Here is a 14715-nt window from a genome sequence, read left to right on the forward strand (position 1 = left end):
ACTCCTGGTCAAAATACACACAATATCTTCAGTTGTGGCGCCTCAATGATGTCATTCATTTGATTCTGACTTTGTCTCAGGCTCTTTGGTTTGCTCACTGTGTTAAACGTGCCTTTGTGTTACAAAAAAACATCGAAATTCTAAGACAAGGTCTTTACCGACTGCAGTTGAATATGAATGGAAATTCAAATGTGCAAACTGCTCAACAATGTTCCAGATGTGTCATAATGGGTAAGGAGGGAAAAAAAACAGAAATAACCAGCAGGTGTAAATATCAGCAAATTCCACTGTGCTGTAAAAGCCAGTACTTAGCCCCCACAGCTTTGTCATCTGGCCTCGCATAGTTATGTCTGACAGGCCATTTTTCATCATTTTTCCTTTTTTGGCGAAAATTTCACATCGTAATTAAGAGCTCTGAATGCTTCCAGATGTTTGCTTATTTGTTTCAGTAAACTCCGTAGTTTACGGGTTTCAGGGGCCTGCCGCTCGGCGCGAATCAGCTGCCCAGCAATAAAGGCGAAAATGGAGGGAGAGAGGAAAAGAGTCCCTGGGGTACGCCCAGAAAAACAGGCTCTCTCTCTCTCTCTCTCTTTCTCTCTCTCTCTCTCTCTCTCTCTCTCTCTCTCTCCCTGTCTTTCTCTCTCTCTCTCTCTCTCTCTCTCTCCCTGTCTTTCTCTCTCTCTCTCTCTCTCTCTCTCTCCTTGTCTTTCTCTCTCTCTCTCTCTTTTTCTCTCTCTCTCCCTCTCTTTCTCTCTCTCTCTCTCTCTCTCTCTCTCTCTCTCTCTCTCTCTCTCTCTCTCTCTCTCTCTCTCTCTCTCTCTCTCCGAAGGCCACTGTCCTCCCTGGGGGCCTCAGGAACAGTTGCGTGCCATTTCAGATACATATGCACAACATGGCTGGAACCTCTCCAAGCAAAATATCATTAAATGGCAGCGTGGCTTCGGAGAGGGAGAATCGTTTATCTCTGCCAGCGACCTCACCTCGTCTCCCCCTCCGAGCAGAATGCCTCTCTTATTTGGGCTAGTCGCTGGGATAAGTGATGTTTGGAACGCATCAAAGACCAGATGTTTGACTCCTGTGGTTTTCAGCACATGAGATGATCCGTGGTGTGCAGTGCCAGACATTATCCAAAACTCCTGAGACCTCTGTCACCCAAAGTCATCCGCTTCCCCCAAAAATATCTTTACTTATTTAACTCATCTAAACGGGCATGAAGTGCACGCTGGCACGAATGTGTCATTAAGTGTCATCTTTAAAAACAGATTGCATGATAAGAACCCTGGAACTTCCCTGAATATTTCATAAATTAATGCTGAACATGAATGCGTGCACACAGAATCATTATCATAATCGAGTTCCTGCGCTGCCAGAAAACTACATACACGACATCATTTTGCTGTAATTTCATTTGATCTCGAAATCACGTGATGTGTTTAAAACAGGGACGAAAAAGTGCCACGATCCCTATGGCCACGCCTCCCTGATGCTGTGGAACACTATGGCCACGCCTCCCTGACGCTGTGGAACACTATGGCCACGCCTCCCAGACCTTGTGGAACACTATGGCCACGCCTCCCTGACGCTGTGGAACACTGTGGCCACGCCTCCCAGACCTTGTGGAACACTATGGCCACGCCTCCCTGACACTGTGGAACACTATGGCCACGCCTCCCTGACGCTGTGGAACACTATGGCCACGCCTCCCTGACACTGTGGAACACTATGGCCACGCCTCCCTGACGCTGTGGAACACTATGGCCACGCCTCCCTGATGCTGTGGAACACTATGGCCACGCCTCCCTGACGCTGTGGAACACTATGGCCACGCCTCCCTGACGCTGTGGAACACTATGGCCACGCCTCCCAGACCTTGTGGAACACTATGGCCACGCCTCCCTGACGCTGTGGAACACTATGGCCACGCCTCCCTGATGCTGTGGAACACTATGGCCACGCCTCCCTGACGCTGTGGAACACTATGGCCACGCCCCCCTGACGCTGTAGAACACAGTCTGCCTCTGTGTCCAGCTCATGTGAATAAGGGTGGTGTGTGTGTGAGTGTGTGGGGGGGGGGAGGTTGTGCTCTTTCAAATAGTGCTTTCACTTGGCCAGTGTACCCCCCTGCTGCCCCCCCTCCCCTTTCATCCCAGAGCACAAGCTCTTCAGAGAGCTGCCAGCGCTCTCCCTCCTCCAGAGACCTCCTACCGCCAGTAATTACCTCTGACACTCTGGCTCCTTCTGACATCAGATCGGCCTGCACAGGTGACATCCAGCTGCAGACGTACGGAGCAAATGCACACTGGCACTCCACAGAGGAACAGAGGCACACAGGAACAGAGCACCCTCTCTCTCCTGCCGGGAGCAGCAGCGATACCGCATTTCTGTGGCCTGCAGGTTACTGAAGGATCACTGGAGCTGGAATCATCTTTCTATTTCTTATTAAAAGAATATAATAATAATAATAATAATCATAATCATAATTATAATAATATTCCTCTCACTCCTGTATATCTTTCTGCAATGTATACTGGGATATCCTTCGCATAAAAATGGCCTCTCATTTAACTAACTTTAACAAATGTCCCTCTCTTAAAGAGGAGGGAAAAATCCATTACAGTGGATTTAATTTCTAAATGGCTTGGCTGTTATATAACGGGCCATAAAAGCAAAGTAAGAAGCAAATGGAATGCCCTACCTGTGTTTGCCGATGATAGCCGCGCGTTCCTAAAGGTTATTATAAAGAATGAGCACCACAATAAAAGACCGAGGAATACAAGAAACGGAGCAGTGTTAGCCGCGGAGGGCTCTGTTATCTGATCGCGCCGCGCGCTATCATAAAAATAACAAATGGCGGCCGTCGCGCCGCTGTAATCTAGCAGGGAGAAAAATATTTCACGTCATCTCGGTAACCTTTTTAATGGACCATTTTCAACCAATGCGAATGTGACAAAGCACTCCGCATTTCGTTTTGTTTTTATCCGCGTGAAAGATGCGAGGTGGCTTTGTCCTTGGTCCAGGTAAAAGGGGCGCACGCACACACACACACACACACACACACACACACACGTGACCTCGCGTGCTGACAACACGGTGGTCACAGACTACACCCTCAGGTGAAGAGCACTGAAGAGCACCCTGTCTGTGCCTGTTCCCCTCCCGAAAGGACACACACGTCAGGAAGATTTACAAACCTGCCGCCGTCGCGTGTGACATGAAAGCTCCCATTAGTGAGTCCTTACGGACAGGTCAGAGGTCACCCGGCCAAACACGCCGGTGAAATACTGTGTCCTACCTTCCGTCTGAATTGCGCTTTACACATTTTTAGTCAATTACTTTGGGTAAAATTATAGATTGGACAGAGAAACTTTCTTCCAGCTATGCTTTGGACTAAAAGAAACGTACCATTAGAATTAGCAACTATTATAATTATCAACATTTTCATGTTCGGCCATTTTTTAATATAATGAATATATATTTATATATATGGCATGTCATCTAAAAATAAATAGAATCATTAACTGAATCACACACTGAGGTGGCTGACAGAACTATAACAAATTACCTAATTACAACAGCTAAGTCCCATAATAAATAACTCCGTGTGACCTTCTGCAATCCATTTAAAACCCAATGAAACCAAATCTGTGTATGGAAAATGAGATGGATGCCAACCTGTGTCAATACTAATAATGAGGAAAGAGGATTTCCAATGATGCTCTGAGAATGATAATTAGCTTCTGCGGACGTTTAAATTCAGTGGGCTTCAACGGCCTCGTCTCCAAATCAGCAGTTATGAGCCGTGCGTTGTGCTCGGACAACAACGATCTGGTCGGCAGGTCATATTTTAGCTCATGTGTGCAGGTCATCTAAAAGTCAGGACGTCTATCTATCCCAACCTGTCCTTAGTCCGATATCTTCCACGCCACAAAATCTTTGTTGTAGAGTTTTCATCGGGGGTGTTCCCTGAGAAAAACACCATCGAGCCGCTTCACCGCTCTTTTCTCTTCCCAGAAAATGTTCACATTCTTGTGAGATTCCTGTGGAAAATGCCCTCAGCTCACGGAGTGCTTCCTCCTGGCGCACATTAAACTGCCCAAGTGCACTCTGGGATGAGCTGCTGAGAAAATGGCCTGCAACACAAAGCCTGCTTCCAATTTTCTACCTCCTTATAAAACGCTCCAACTTCTGGGGAACCGCTTTTGGTGAAAAGAGAGGCTGTATTGACCTATTAATATTGGAAATGTTGTCAAATTAGCCTATTAAAACTGGAAACACTGATAACGTGCAGACAAATAATTCTATTTTTCTTTCCACCCCGTGAGATATTAACTAACTGGAAAAGTCTTTTAAAAACGTAATTAAATTAAATCTGGTCCATGCACACATTTCACAAGGTCTCCAGCATCAGGGTTTGCCATTCAAAAAAGGTTCCATGAAATCCCCCCACTGTCTGTCAGAAAAGCCCAAATAACATAAATACAGAAATGAAGTCGCATGCAGGACTCAGGGAGATGATAATGGAGCCTGTCACTTGTCTCTCGTGGTTACTTCATTTCAGCACCACGGTTGCGGTTCCCAAGCTTCGATAATGAGGCAGGACAATAAATGCAAGACGACATGCATCAAGGTCATATTCATTTATAGTTCTGATCGAGGGGACGCAAGTTCCAAAATGGTGGTGAGTGAATGAATATGAGAGAGAAAAGGGGGGGGGGGAGAGAGAGGAAGAGATAGAAAGGGACAGAGGGAAAGCGAGTGAGAGAAAGAAAAGGAAAGAGCGAGTGAGAGATAGAAAGGGAGAGAGAGAGTGAGTGAGAGAGCGAAATAAGAGGAGCGCTGTAGCAGATTAATTTCCGAAGCCATGACTGATCATATTTGCACCATAAACACTATCGAAAGCGGACAGGACGTGTCAGAACACCGCTCCCTTTTTTATCGCTGTGTTTACAGGGTCCGGTTTCATTACGCTGGAGGGGAGAGCAGAGCCCCATCCCAGGCTGGGGTAATCCCCCCGCCCCCCCCACCCCTCACCCCCAAGTTTAGGGCCTAGCTGCTGGGGAGCTGTGCGCTGGATTAGAGGTCACAGGAAGGTTTGGGCCACAGCTGAGCCTCATGCCGCTAGCGCGCTTGCTATGTGCCGACGCTCCAACAGGTGGCATGAGACCCCCGCTATTCGCCTGGCGCACTTCTCCGTTCGGGCGCCCGTCTGACAAACCCCCCCCCCCCCCCCCCCACGTTTGAGCAAAGTTAGCATAATTATCTGCCAGATAAAGGGGGAGGAGCCTGTGACAAGAGAAGTGCCTGGATGCGGCGGTGTTCTTAATGAAACACCAGAGGCCACTCAGGACCTCAGAGATCAAACACATCCCCTTCATTCGTTTCTCTTTGGTCCTAAAAACGGCACATAAGCAGGAGAGCACAGAATCTCCACGGCGTCACCTAAATACAATTCTATGGATTCACTGTGTTTTATTTATTTTTTTGGATTGACATAAAAAATTTTTTTAATATATTGTTTCTTGTGGGACCTGCTAAATTGAAAAATAAAGAAATTAAACAACACGTTCATGAAACTGCTGCTTGTTAAACTTAAGAGAGTGCAGGAAAGTCATAAAAAATAATCTGTAGGCATTTTAGTCTTGCAAAATCAGCAGGGAATGCAGTAATATGATCCAGGTATTCATATAATTCAAATAAATATTTGCTTCATGCTGGGATTCAGCCTTTGATCACACAATAACATCTTTCATTGTTTGAAATACCAAAACAGTATTTAAAAGTTTATAACAATTTTTATAACAAGTTTGCCATACAGAATTTGAAGCCACTCACATTGTATATGCTTGTTTATATTTGTCCAAACATTTTTTTTAAAGCCAGTACATACAGTAACTGTTTGTTCACATATAGCTGGATGTGGGGATATTGCCTATTGAGAATGTCAGCAGTTCCCTTGTTCCTTATTTCAATATCCTCCTGGCATTTGGCTTTAATTTCCTAAATAGGACTTTTAAAGGCAGCTCCAGTCTGCCCTGACTAATTTCCTCTCAGCCTGACAGATCAGAGGCCTTCTCCACCAACCTCCTTTCTGGGCTCGCAAAGCTCCTCGTAATCCTGCTGCTTGTCTACAATTAATCTTTGCAGTTGCCACATTATTAACACCACCACCCACGGACAGAGGAGGCGGGAGGAGTACCGGACACTGCCCCCCCCCCCCCCAGACAGATCCTCCGGGACGTCAATCACACGCTGCTCACAAACTCACCCGCTGTCAACATCACAGAGATTTTCAACCCCCTGCCCCACCCCACTTCTCTCCACTGATCAAACAATTTTCCCCTCAGAAGATTAATCCAAGCCCCGCCCATTTCCTCCCTCCACCCATCCCACCCACCCCTCCACTGCTCTATCCCTTTAGACTTTACTCAATGACCCGTCCCGCGGACCAGAAAGGGGGCTATTGATAATGGGACTCTCTCCGAAAAGCAAGTTAAAGAAGAAGCTGAATGCGAAAGGCAGCTGTTATCAGCGCTGGTTTAAAAGGTCTGGCGGTGGACAAGGCGCGGCTTTGATCACAGCCCTTAAGATTTTACGCAAACATAATCAGAAACCGCGGGTTGGCTTTGGCCAGACCGGATTGACTCATTTCTAGGCCGTGCACAGTGAAACGGCAAAGAGCCTGCTTCACACAGGCACTCATTCACCACTCCTCTCTTTCTTTTCATAGGAAAGGGAGGAATTACTCTTTTCATTTTTCCTCTTTTTTTTTTGTTTGCATTTTTTTTTTGCCCTTTCATACTCACATTTTAATATGCGGGGCTAAGAACCGTGAAAGAGCGACTGTCAAAAACATCAAGTGACAAACACAGAAGAAAATTATTACATTTAATTCAAAGGGAATATCAGAGAAGACGGCAGATCAGGAAAAAGCGAGCATTGTTTTTTTCTTCTCTCTCTCTTAAAGAAGAGATGAGTGTGTGAGCATATTGAACTTCTCCTATAAGAGTGTCACTGTGCTGCGTGTAGTGGCACTTGATAAAAGTAGCAGCAGCTGGATAAAGATCGGAGCCGTTCTTCGCCGGCAGAGAGACTATTGTGAGTTAGACAAAGGCCATCGTTCCATTACACTCCCCTGCATTGTTCGCTCGCATGCACGGTACTTTCAAACGAGGCCTAAGATCTAAATCTTAAAAAGCACAGACATTCAGGGATATTTGGCGACTGCGATCTTGGCCAGCACTGATCTATTATGTGAAACGCACAGACCCAAACCAGGCTTCTTTTTTCTCCACTCCGAGATCAAGAGGTTTGAACTGCATTTGTTATACTCCACTATAATGACAACATTGCCCGGTATTATCGCTATTGCTGCCATTAGGGATTATATCAGTCGTGGTCTACGATGTTCTTAGCGTACATTTAAAAACCCATGGAAAAACACACATTTACATTTAAAGGCATTTAGCTGATACTCGTTGTCCAGAGAGACTTGAGACAATGAGACACGCAATGATGAGATAACAGTGAGAAACCAGCTCAGCTGGCTAGCTCGCTAACCACCGTCTGCTCGTTCCGTTTTACAGAAGCCTGTAGCTGTTTTACTTCTGTTTCGGTTGTTTACCACTGATAACATCAAGATTTGAAGGCATTCGGTTTTGTTTCATTTTCTTTTATGCTAATTTCTCAAAAAGGCAGATATGTCATTAAAAATAAATTCTTGTTTACCAATATGGGACAGAAGTAGGCTAATATTTTCCACATTTCCCAGCTTCTTCATGCAAATTGAGTTACTGCGTTGTTTGGTAGGTTTTCCATCCACTATGATCAAATATTAACAAAAACTATAATTGTAACTCTTTGTTTTGATGTTATTTTTTAACGTTTTCTGCTATCATTGTAATTGTTTATTAATTTGTATGTTTCATTCATTCCACGATATTGGCCTGTCTGTTGAAATTAGACGTGTTGTAATTAACTTCGTGAAGTTCCCTGTGAAAGACCGGCACCTACATTGAATTGTCTGTTGGATTGGATCTGGCAAAGCAACTCACAACGTACCATACTGTAAACAGTCCATATCATAAATCGATATGGATTAAGTCCATATTTGTCAACTTTCTTATTTTTTTGGGATGAGGTATGTTTTTAAGAAAACATCGTATGTCCTTTAATATCAGCACACCGTACAGAGCATAATATAGTTGACAGAATTAAAGCGCGACGGCTAGTCATTTGCGAAAAAGAATAACGTAACACTTTCTAGGACATGTTGCATTGACTTTTACTCAGCATTGCGCGTAATAAGCCATGATGGACGCAATCTTTGAATCGCACACATGAACATAAACACGTTGCACCAAATGCCTGGTGCAATTTTTTAAGGCTGTTGTTTTTCCGCGGCAAACAGTCAGGTTAAGCCAAGGTAATTTAAAAACGGGTTTCTTCCTGCTAAAATTCAGATACATGTCCTTCATTAGATGGAACCCTAAGCAGGTTAATGGCCTGACAGATGCTTTTATCCTGCTAATTAAATTAAGTCGGTGTGCCCAGGCGTCTGGGAGGCCGCTGATTGCCGTCTGCTTCCATTCCCCACTCTGAGCAGATGGGGGTGCTGCAGCGTAATCTATTTACTCCGCTGACACACGTGTCCGGGGGTGGCAACTCATCACGCTGAGCATTGTTTTAATTTGCTGGGCCTAAAGGCATATGCTGGGTGCTCAGATCATTATTGTCTTTATACGCCGTGAGTTATCGCCGCAGTTTATGATAATACGCGCAGAATTTACAAGCCCGGGAACAAGAAATCTATAATAATGGGCTTTGCGGAGAATGCCTCGACAGCGCTCTCCTCAGTGGGACACCACTGTCTGAAAATTATCTCTCTGTTAACTGTCATAATGAAATACCGATCTGCTCTTGAAATATACCTCACGCAAAGATGCTTTAAAAAGGGTATTTTTCTCCTCCCCCCTCCATCTCCGCGAATGCCAGTAAATCCAATCCTTCGCCAGAGAGGAAGGGCCTGGCTGCAGCTGCCAGTCCGGGAGGCATAGCATCGCCAACGGAAAGACCGACACAGCCCCCGGTCGGCATGGACTGCCGGTGAAAAACGTTTTTTTTTTTTTTTTTTTTCTTTTTCCGGTGACATCAGGTGTTAGCCTGACAAGTGGCTCGGACGACCGCCCCAGCTGATTTCCGCGTACCCCGTCTCACATTGCGCCACAACTAATCAAGGAACACAATTTAATTACAGCTGGAAAAAGTGTAAACACCACTCCTTTTTATCTCCTTATACATCTGGACAAGTAGACAATGTGCTAAAACGAAATAAATCTGCTCTGACAGCCACATCAAAGGGTTCAGCCAGAGGCTTACCGCTTCTTAAGGCACAGGAATGTTGTTGCTAAGCGTCAGCCTACAACTTATCAGCCCCTAAAGAAGGACTTTTTCCCCCTTTAAGAGGGGAGATCGAGGGAAAGTGAGAAAGTAAGAGCTCGACAGTAAGGGGAGGTTGGGAATTTGAGGGGATTTTGTAGCTTAAAGCAGTTGCTTTTGAAAAAAAACTGTTTTGTTTTCTCTCTACAGCTTTTCTATATATTATGGTCTACAAAAAGACACAGAAAAAAAAATCTTTTGATATGATTCTTATTCCATTGTGTCAAGTGAAGTGTGTGTGTGTGCATGTGCGTGTGTGTGTGTGTGCGTGTGTGTGTGTGTGTGTACAGTACATCTCCTCTCCTCTTGGTCATTATGTTTTATTATAAGTATATTTAACTTTTATTTTAAGGCCATTTGTGTTCAGAGTAGGCTGTACTTTACATCACTCTGCCTTGTGAAAAGGCAGCTAAGAGTTCCTCTCTGTTAAGATTAGCATTGCTGGAGGTCATAAAGTCAAAGTGAAATACTTCTGAAATCTAAACAACCGTGCATAAAACAGAATACGTTTTACATAAGTGCCTTACAGTCTGTTCTTTGAAAAGTTCGACTTTCTTTTCTGAATATGAAAATGTTAGCGATTAACCTTTCCTGGCTTAAAAGTAATCAGGGCTATTTTCTGTTTTCATGCGTCAGGAAAGTACAGCACAGGTCAGATTTAGATCTGTATAAAATGTAACATAACATTAATCATTTTAAATTAAAGTTTTCCATTTTCTTGGATTGTATGCCGCCTATTTTCATGGAACTGAAGAATATATATTCCTGTCAAGTGTTATTATCCTGTCAAAGGGAAAAGATGAAAAAAACAGACCATAATAGATAAATAATAATGAAAAAATATATACATCATAAAATAAATGTTTTATGGTTGTGGTCAAACTAATGGTACATCACTGGGTAGTGATAATGTGTTTCAGTTGCCACTGTGTATTAAATAGCCCCATTCCTAAGGTTATTATGGTCTGTAGCAAGGGTGCGCATGCGGCAGAGTTAAGACGTACAGCGGTGATGTTTACCTGGAAATATCAATGTTGAGCGCATATTTACCGCTCCTGCGTGACTCGGCTTGCCTTCAGTGAACGGATCATATGATTGTTGATCACAAGTTAAACTGCTTTTGTGTGGTCTGTGGAGCCAAGTTGGAGGACTGCCATTTTGAACAGTGTGTAGTTTCATGTTGCGAAAGCAGTCTCCATGTGCAATGCACAACTGATCACACCACCAAGTTTCAGGACATTGTTAAACTGCAAGTCATAATAGTTACAAACGTTGTTAGGTGCATTGGCCACGATTTAGTCAACTTATCAGAATAATACCTCACCTCTCTGTTCAGGTGAATATATTCTCACATGAAGCGAGTGCATGGTATAAGAAGCCTGAACGTTTTTGTGTTAAACAGCAAATTCATGGCACTTAAATTTTGCGGTGGTGGGTTCCTGCTGTTAAACCATGTTAGCATAGCACCCTTGTTCTTACCACTCTGTGGACATCTTGTGCTTTCATTGAACATATTTCACATGGGATTTTTTTTCACACATTGTTTGGTTCTGATATTACCTGCCCACCTGTCATTGTTTCCTTCTCCTCATTATAATGCAAAAGGTAATACTTCCATCTTGCATTTCTCCTGCGTCTATTGTTCGCCCAACAGAGGTGTGGTCTGTGCTCTGAATACCAGTTCAAGCGCAACACAACACACCATTCTGTTTACCTCTAATAAATACCTCTGGAATCAGAAGGATATGCTTTTGAGTGTTACGTGCTTGTTTTTGGAGTGTTTTTTTTCTTCTGTGTGAGTGTTTTAAAAATGTTTTTAGTTTCTTCAGTAATATACAGCAAAGCCTCTGTCTTAAAAAAATACTGATTATACATAAACTCAATACTTTGTAAAATTTGGTTGTATAATGCTCAGTACAAGCTGCATATTTATTTAATTACTGAACCGGCCAAACTGTGGAGTGTTTACGTAGCCACGGGCACGCAAAGTGAGAAAGGACAGCAGAGCGATATTTCTCCTGGTGTACCACATGACTCCACATGGAGCTTTCCCCTCTCCCTGTAATGGCTGCAGAGATGGAGCACTTGTGAGAAATCTCACACAGCTATATTAATGACCATGCGTGCTGTTATGAGCCTGAAGAAGCGCGCTTCGTCTGCGGTTACGAGAGAGATAATTTGGTGCCTTTCTTCAGTGTAATCTCAAATGGCAGAACTTCAATTATACAGTCATAATGGTGTACATACAAATGATGATTGCATGGCTTCTTAAATCAAGAGATACGGCAGTGTCACTCAATATAGATAAAAGCACACACACATACACACACACACTCTCTCTCTCTCAAAATTGTGACATATGATGAACCATTCCGAGCCGATTAGAAACAGTATATAACGTCAGAAATGTTTTCATGTCTGCGGAATGTTGAATTGCTGAGGATTCCCAGAACATGGCTGTCACACTGGGTTGTCTAGGAGACCCTCCGCAGCAGCAAACCCCCTCCCCCCCCCCACCTCACCTCCCACCACCTCCCCCCTTCTCCCAATTAGACGCTTTGAGACATTTGAAGACGACTCACAAAAAAGATTTCGATGTGACATGAAAACCTTTAAAGGATATTAGCTCTTCACACAGGTGAAATGTGGCGGTTACTAAGCAATGCTTACCTCAGAGTGCAGGCCTTTGAAGTGTACGTTTGACTTAGCCCTCCCCATAAAGACGAGTGCTTTCCTTCCTCTCAGCTAGCCTCCTGCTTCAGTCAGAAAAGATCACAGGAGAGAAAGAAACTAATAGTGACTCCAAGCGCACGGAAAACCCGAGTAGTAATAATATTGAGTATTTCTTTTGAATAATGGACTCCATGCAGATAGACTGATACACAAACACAACAATGCAGAACATAAACCCACAAGACTTGTTAAAAAAAAAAGTTTTGTTCATGTTAAGATGGAAAAGGTCAACATTTACACGAAGACCAAGACGTGAGATCAGCTCCATGTATTTTTGGAATTTGCAACGTGATAAACTTTCAAATGTCCACACAAACCAGCTATTGGTTGGTCCATGGGCATTAAACCAACCAGCATCCACATCAGTAGCACACACACTCATCACTGACACAGTGCTCAGGGTGTTCGCTCAGCAGTAATGCGTGGCTCCTGCAGACTGAAACACACCCAATGGCTGCTGGCCTGACCTACTCGCTCATTTCAGAACGATAAAGACAATCAGACGAGCCGTCAACGGCCTAAATCATTTGAATTTAAATTATAAAAGGCGCAGTGTCATGCGTCTTTTAAATATTTTCTGCTTGCTTGTTTGTTTTTAAGGTGAAGGGGGACAGGTAGCAGGATGTCCCCCCCCCTCGCCCGCCCCCCCCCCCCCTCCCCTCGTCTGAAAGCGAAGGACTCGTGAAGGTGAGAGAGCCTGATGACAGCCAGAGAATAAAGTGGACAAACGCGGGATAAAAAATTAAATAAAAAGTAGCTGTCTTAAACAGTAATTGCTCTCCTTCGCCGGGCGCTCCGCGGATGCACTGTGCGGCCGTGATTTACCGTCAGACCTCACCCACAAATCAGCGCCCCAGAAACACTTGTGCTATGAAATTGTTTAATCTCATCAAGCCCTGCTTTCGCGGCGAGCGATAAATCACAAAGTCTTTGTTATCATGGACCTCCATGAGTGCCTCTCAGTCAGGCAATGCATTGTGGGTATATATAATCCTGACTGCACAAACAGCAGGGTCGTCGCCGGCTGAAATGCTTTCATATTAGACCCGCGGTGCAGCTGGTGGAACACGAGGCTGTGATGGATATCTCATTTCCTACGCTCCGCATCCATTTCGAGGAAATTATTGCCACATAAATTTCGTGTCAACAGAAACGGGCGATTAATTAAGTTAAAAATTTACTCCTGATCGCATCTACAAACTAAATAGAACTGCGAGGCAATTTTCCAGTTGGTGGATATACCACAGGTCAGTTTAATGAATAATTTTTCGACTTCCTTATAAACTCCCAGATAGGCCGGTGTCTACACAGAAGCCTGACTCCTCTCAGTATGGGAACAGGGTTTATTGAGCTTAAACAAAGCTATTAATCTATTATGAACATGTATCATCAAACAAAACACCAGATTCACCTTCTTCTTGTTGTTAGTTCATGAGTTTATTTCTGCAAACAGTAATGCTCGATTTTCAGAATCTGAAAATACTTTACATAGCTTCTGACATTAATTCGAGAACAAAATTCCATTTCAGTAAAGTATGAGCTGAAATATTGCAATTGCTAATGCGATTTCACATTATGAACATTATATTCTGAGGGAAAGCGTAACATCAGCTTGCACATGAATCTGGTTAATACTGGCTCACTGAATATATCCACTGCTGTTGACTCACCACATGGGCTGATATGCTCACATCCCCACTATGGGCTTTATTCCTCTGGTTTCCCATGCATTTAGCCTTTAAAAGTCCGTTTTTGTTAAAAGACACTTTTTTAAAAACAGTTTTCATCAATCTTCACTTCCATACAACGTACTATATACTGTTTCCTCTGTGTAGAATGTTGCATATGTGAGAATGTGTGTACACACACACACACACACACACACTGCAAAAGCAGCATGGAGCTGCTGTTTGCTTGCTCAAAAATGAACAGATTTCACTAATGGTTGTTGTTCGATTGAGGTAAAACAGATTATTGCATTTGCTTCAGGCCTGAGAGTGCAGACAAGAGTGTTCTGCCTTTCTGTTAATAACCTTGACCACACTACACAGTATGCCCTTGACCATGCTAATTTACTGACTGTGGACAGTGTCTACTTCAACATAAAAATTATCATAATCATCCCCACTTTGAACAAATGTTGATGGTAGCATACCATCCAGTGGGGACCACATGAAAAAATGGATCTGAAAAATGTACATTCACCTTTATTCATTAACATAAGTACCTACGGCTGTGTTTCTTTCTGGCTGCCTTTCTTGTTTTACACAACAAAGTGGCCTCATGTGACTGAGTGTACGGCCATGCAAGGGGACACACTGCAAGACTGGCAACCAGAGAACTGTGGAAATATACGTTTACAGCGTACATGAGACCCTCAGGTTGTGAATAGGAGAGAGAATTTATTTTCTCTTTCCGTCAAAGTCACTCACCAGCCCTTTAAGGTTGCCAGTTGTTGTCAGAAAGGGACACTCTTCTTCTCTGATCAACCCTAGATCCTGCCTTATATGTTGAGAAACTTGTATTGTTGAAAATAGTCACTGGCAA

This window comes from Anguilla anguilla, chromosome 2 (assembly GCF_013347855.1).
Source record: "Anguilla anguilla isolate fAngAng1 chromosome 2, fAngAng1.pri, whole genome shotgun sequence".
NCBI lineage: Eukaryota > Metazoa > Chordata > Actinopteri > Anguilliformes > Anguillidae > Anguilla > Anguilla anguilla.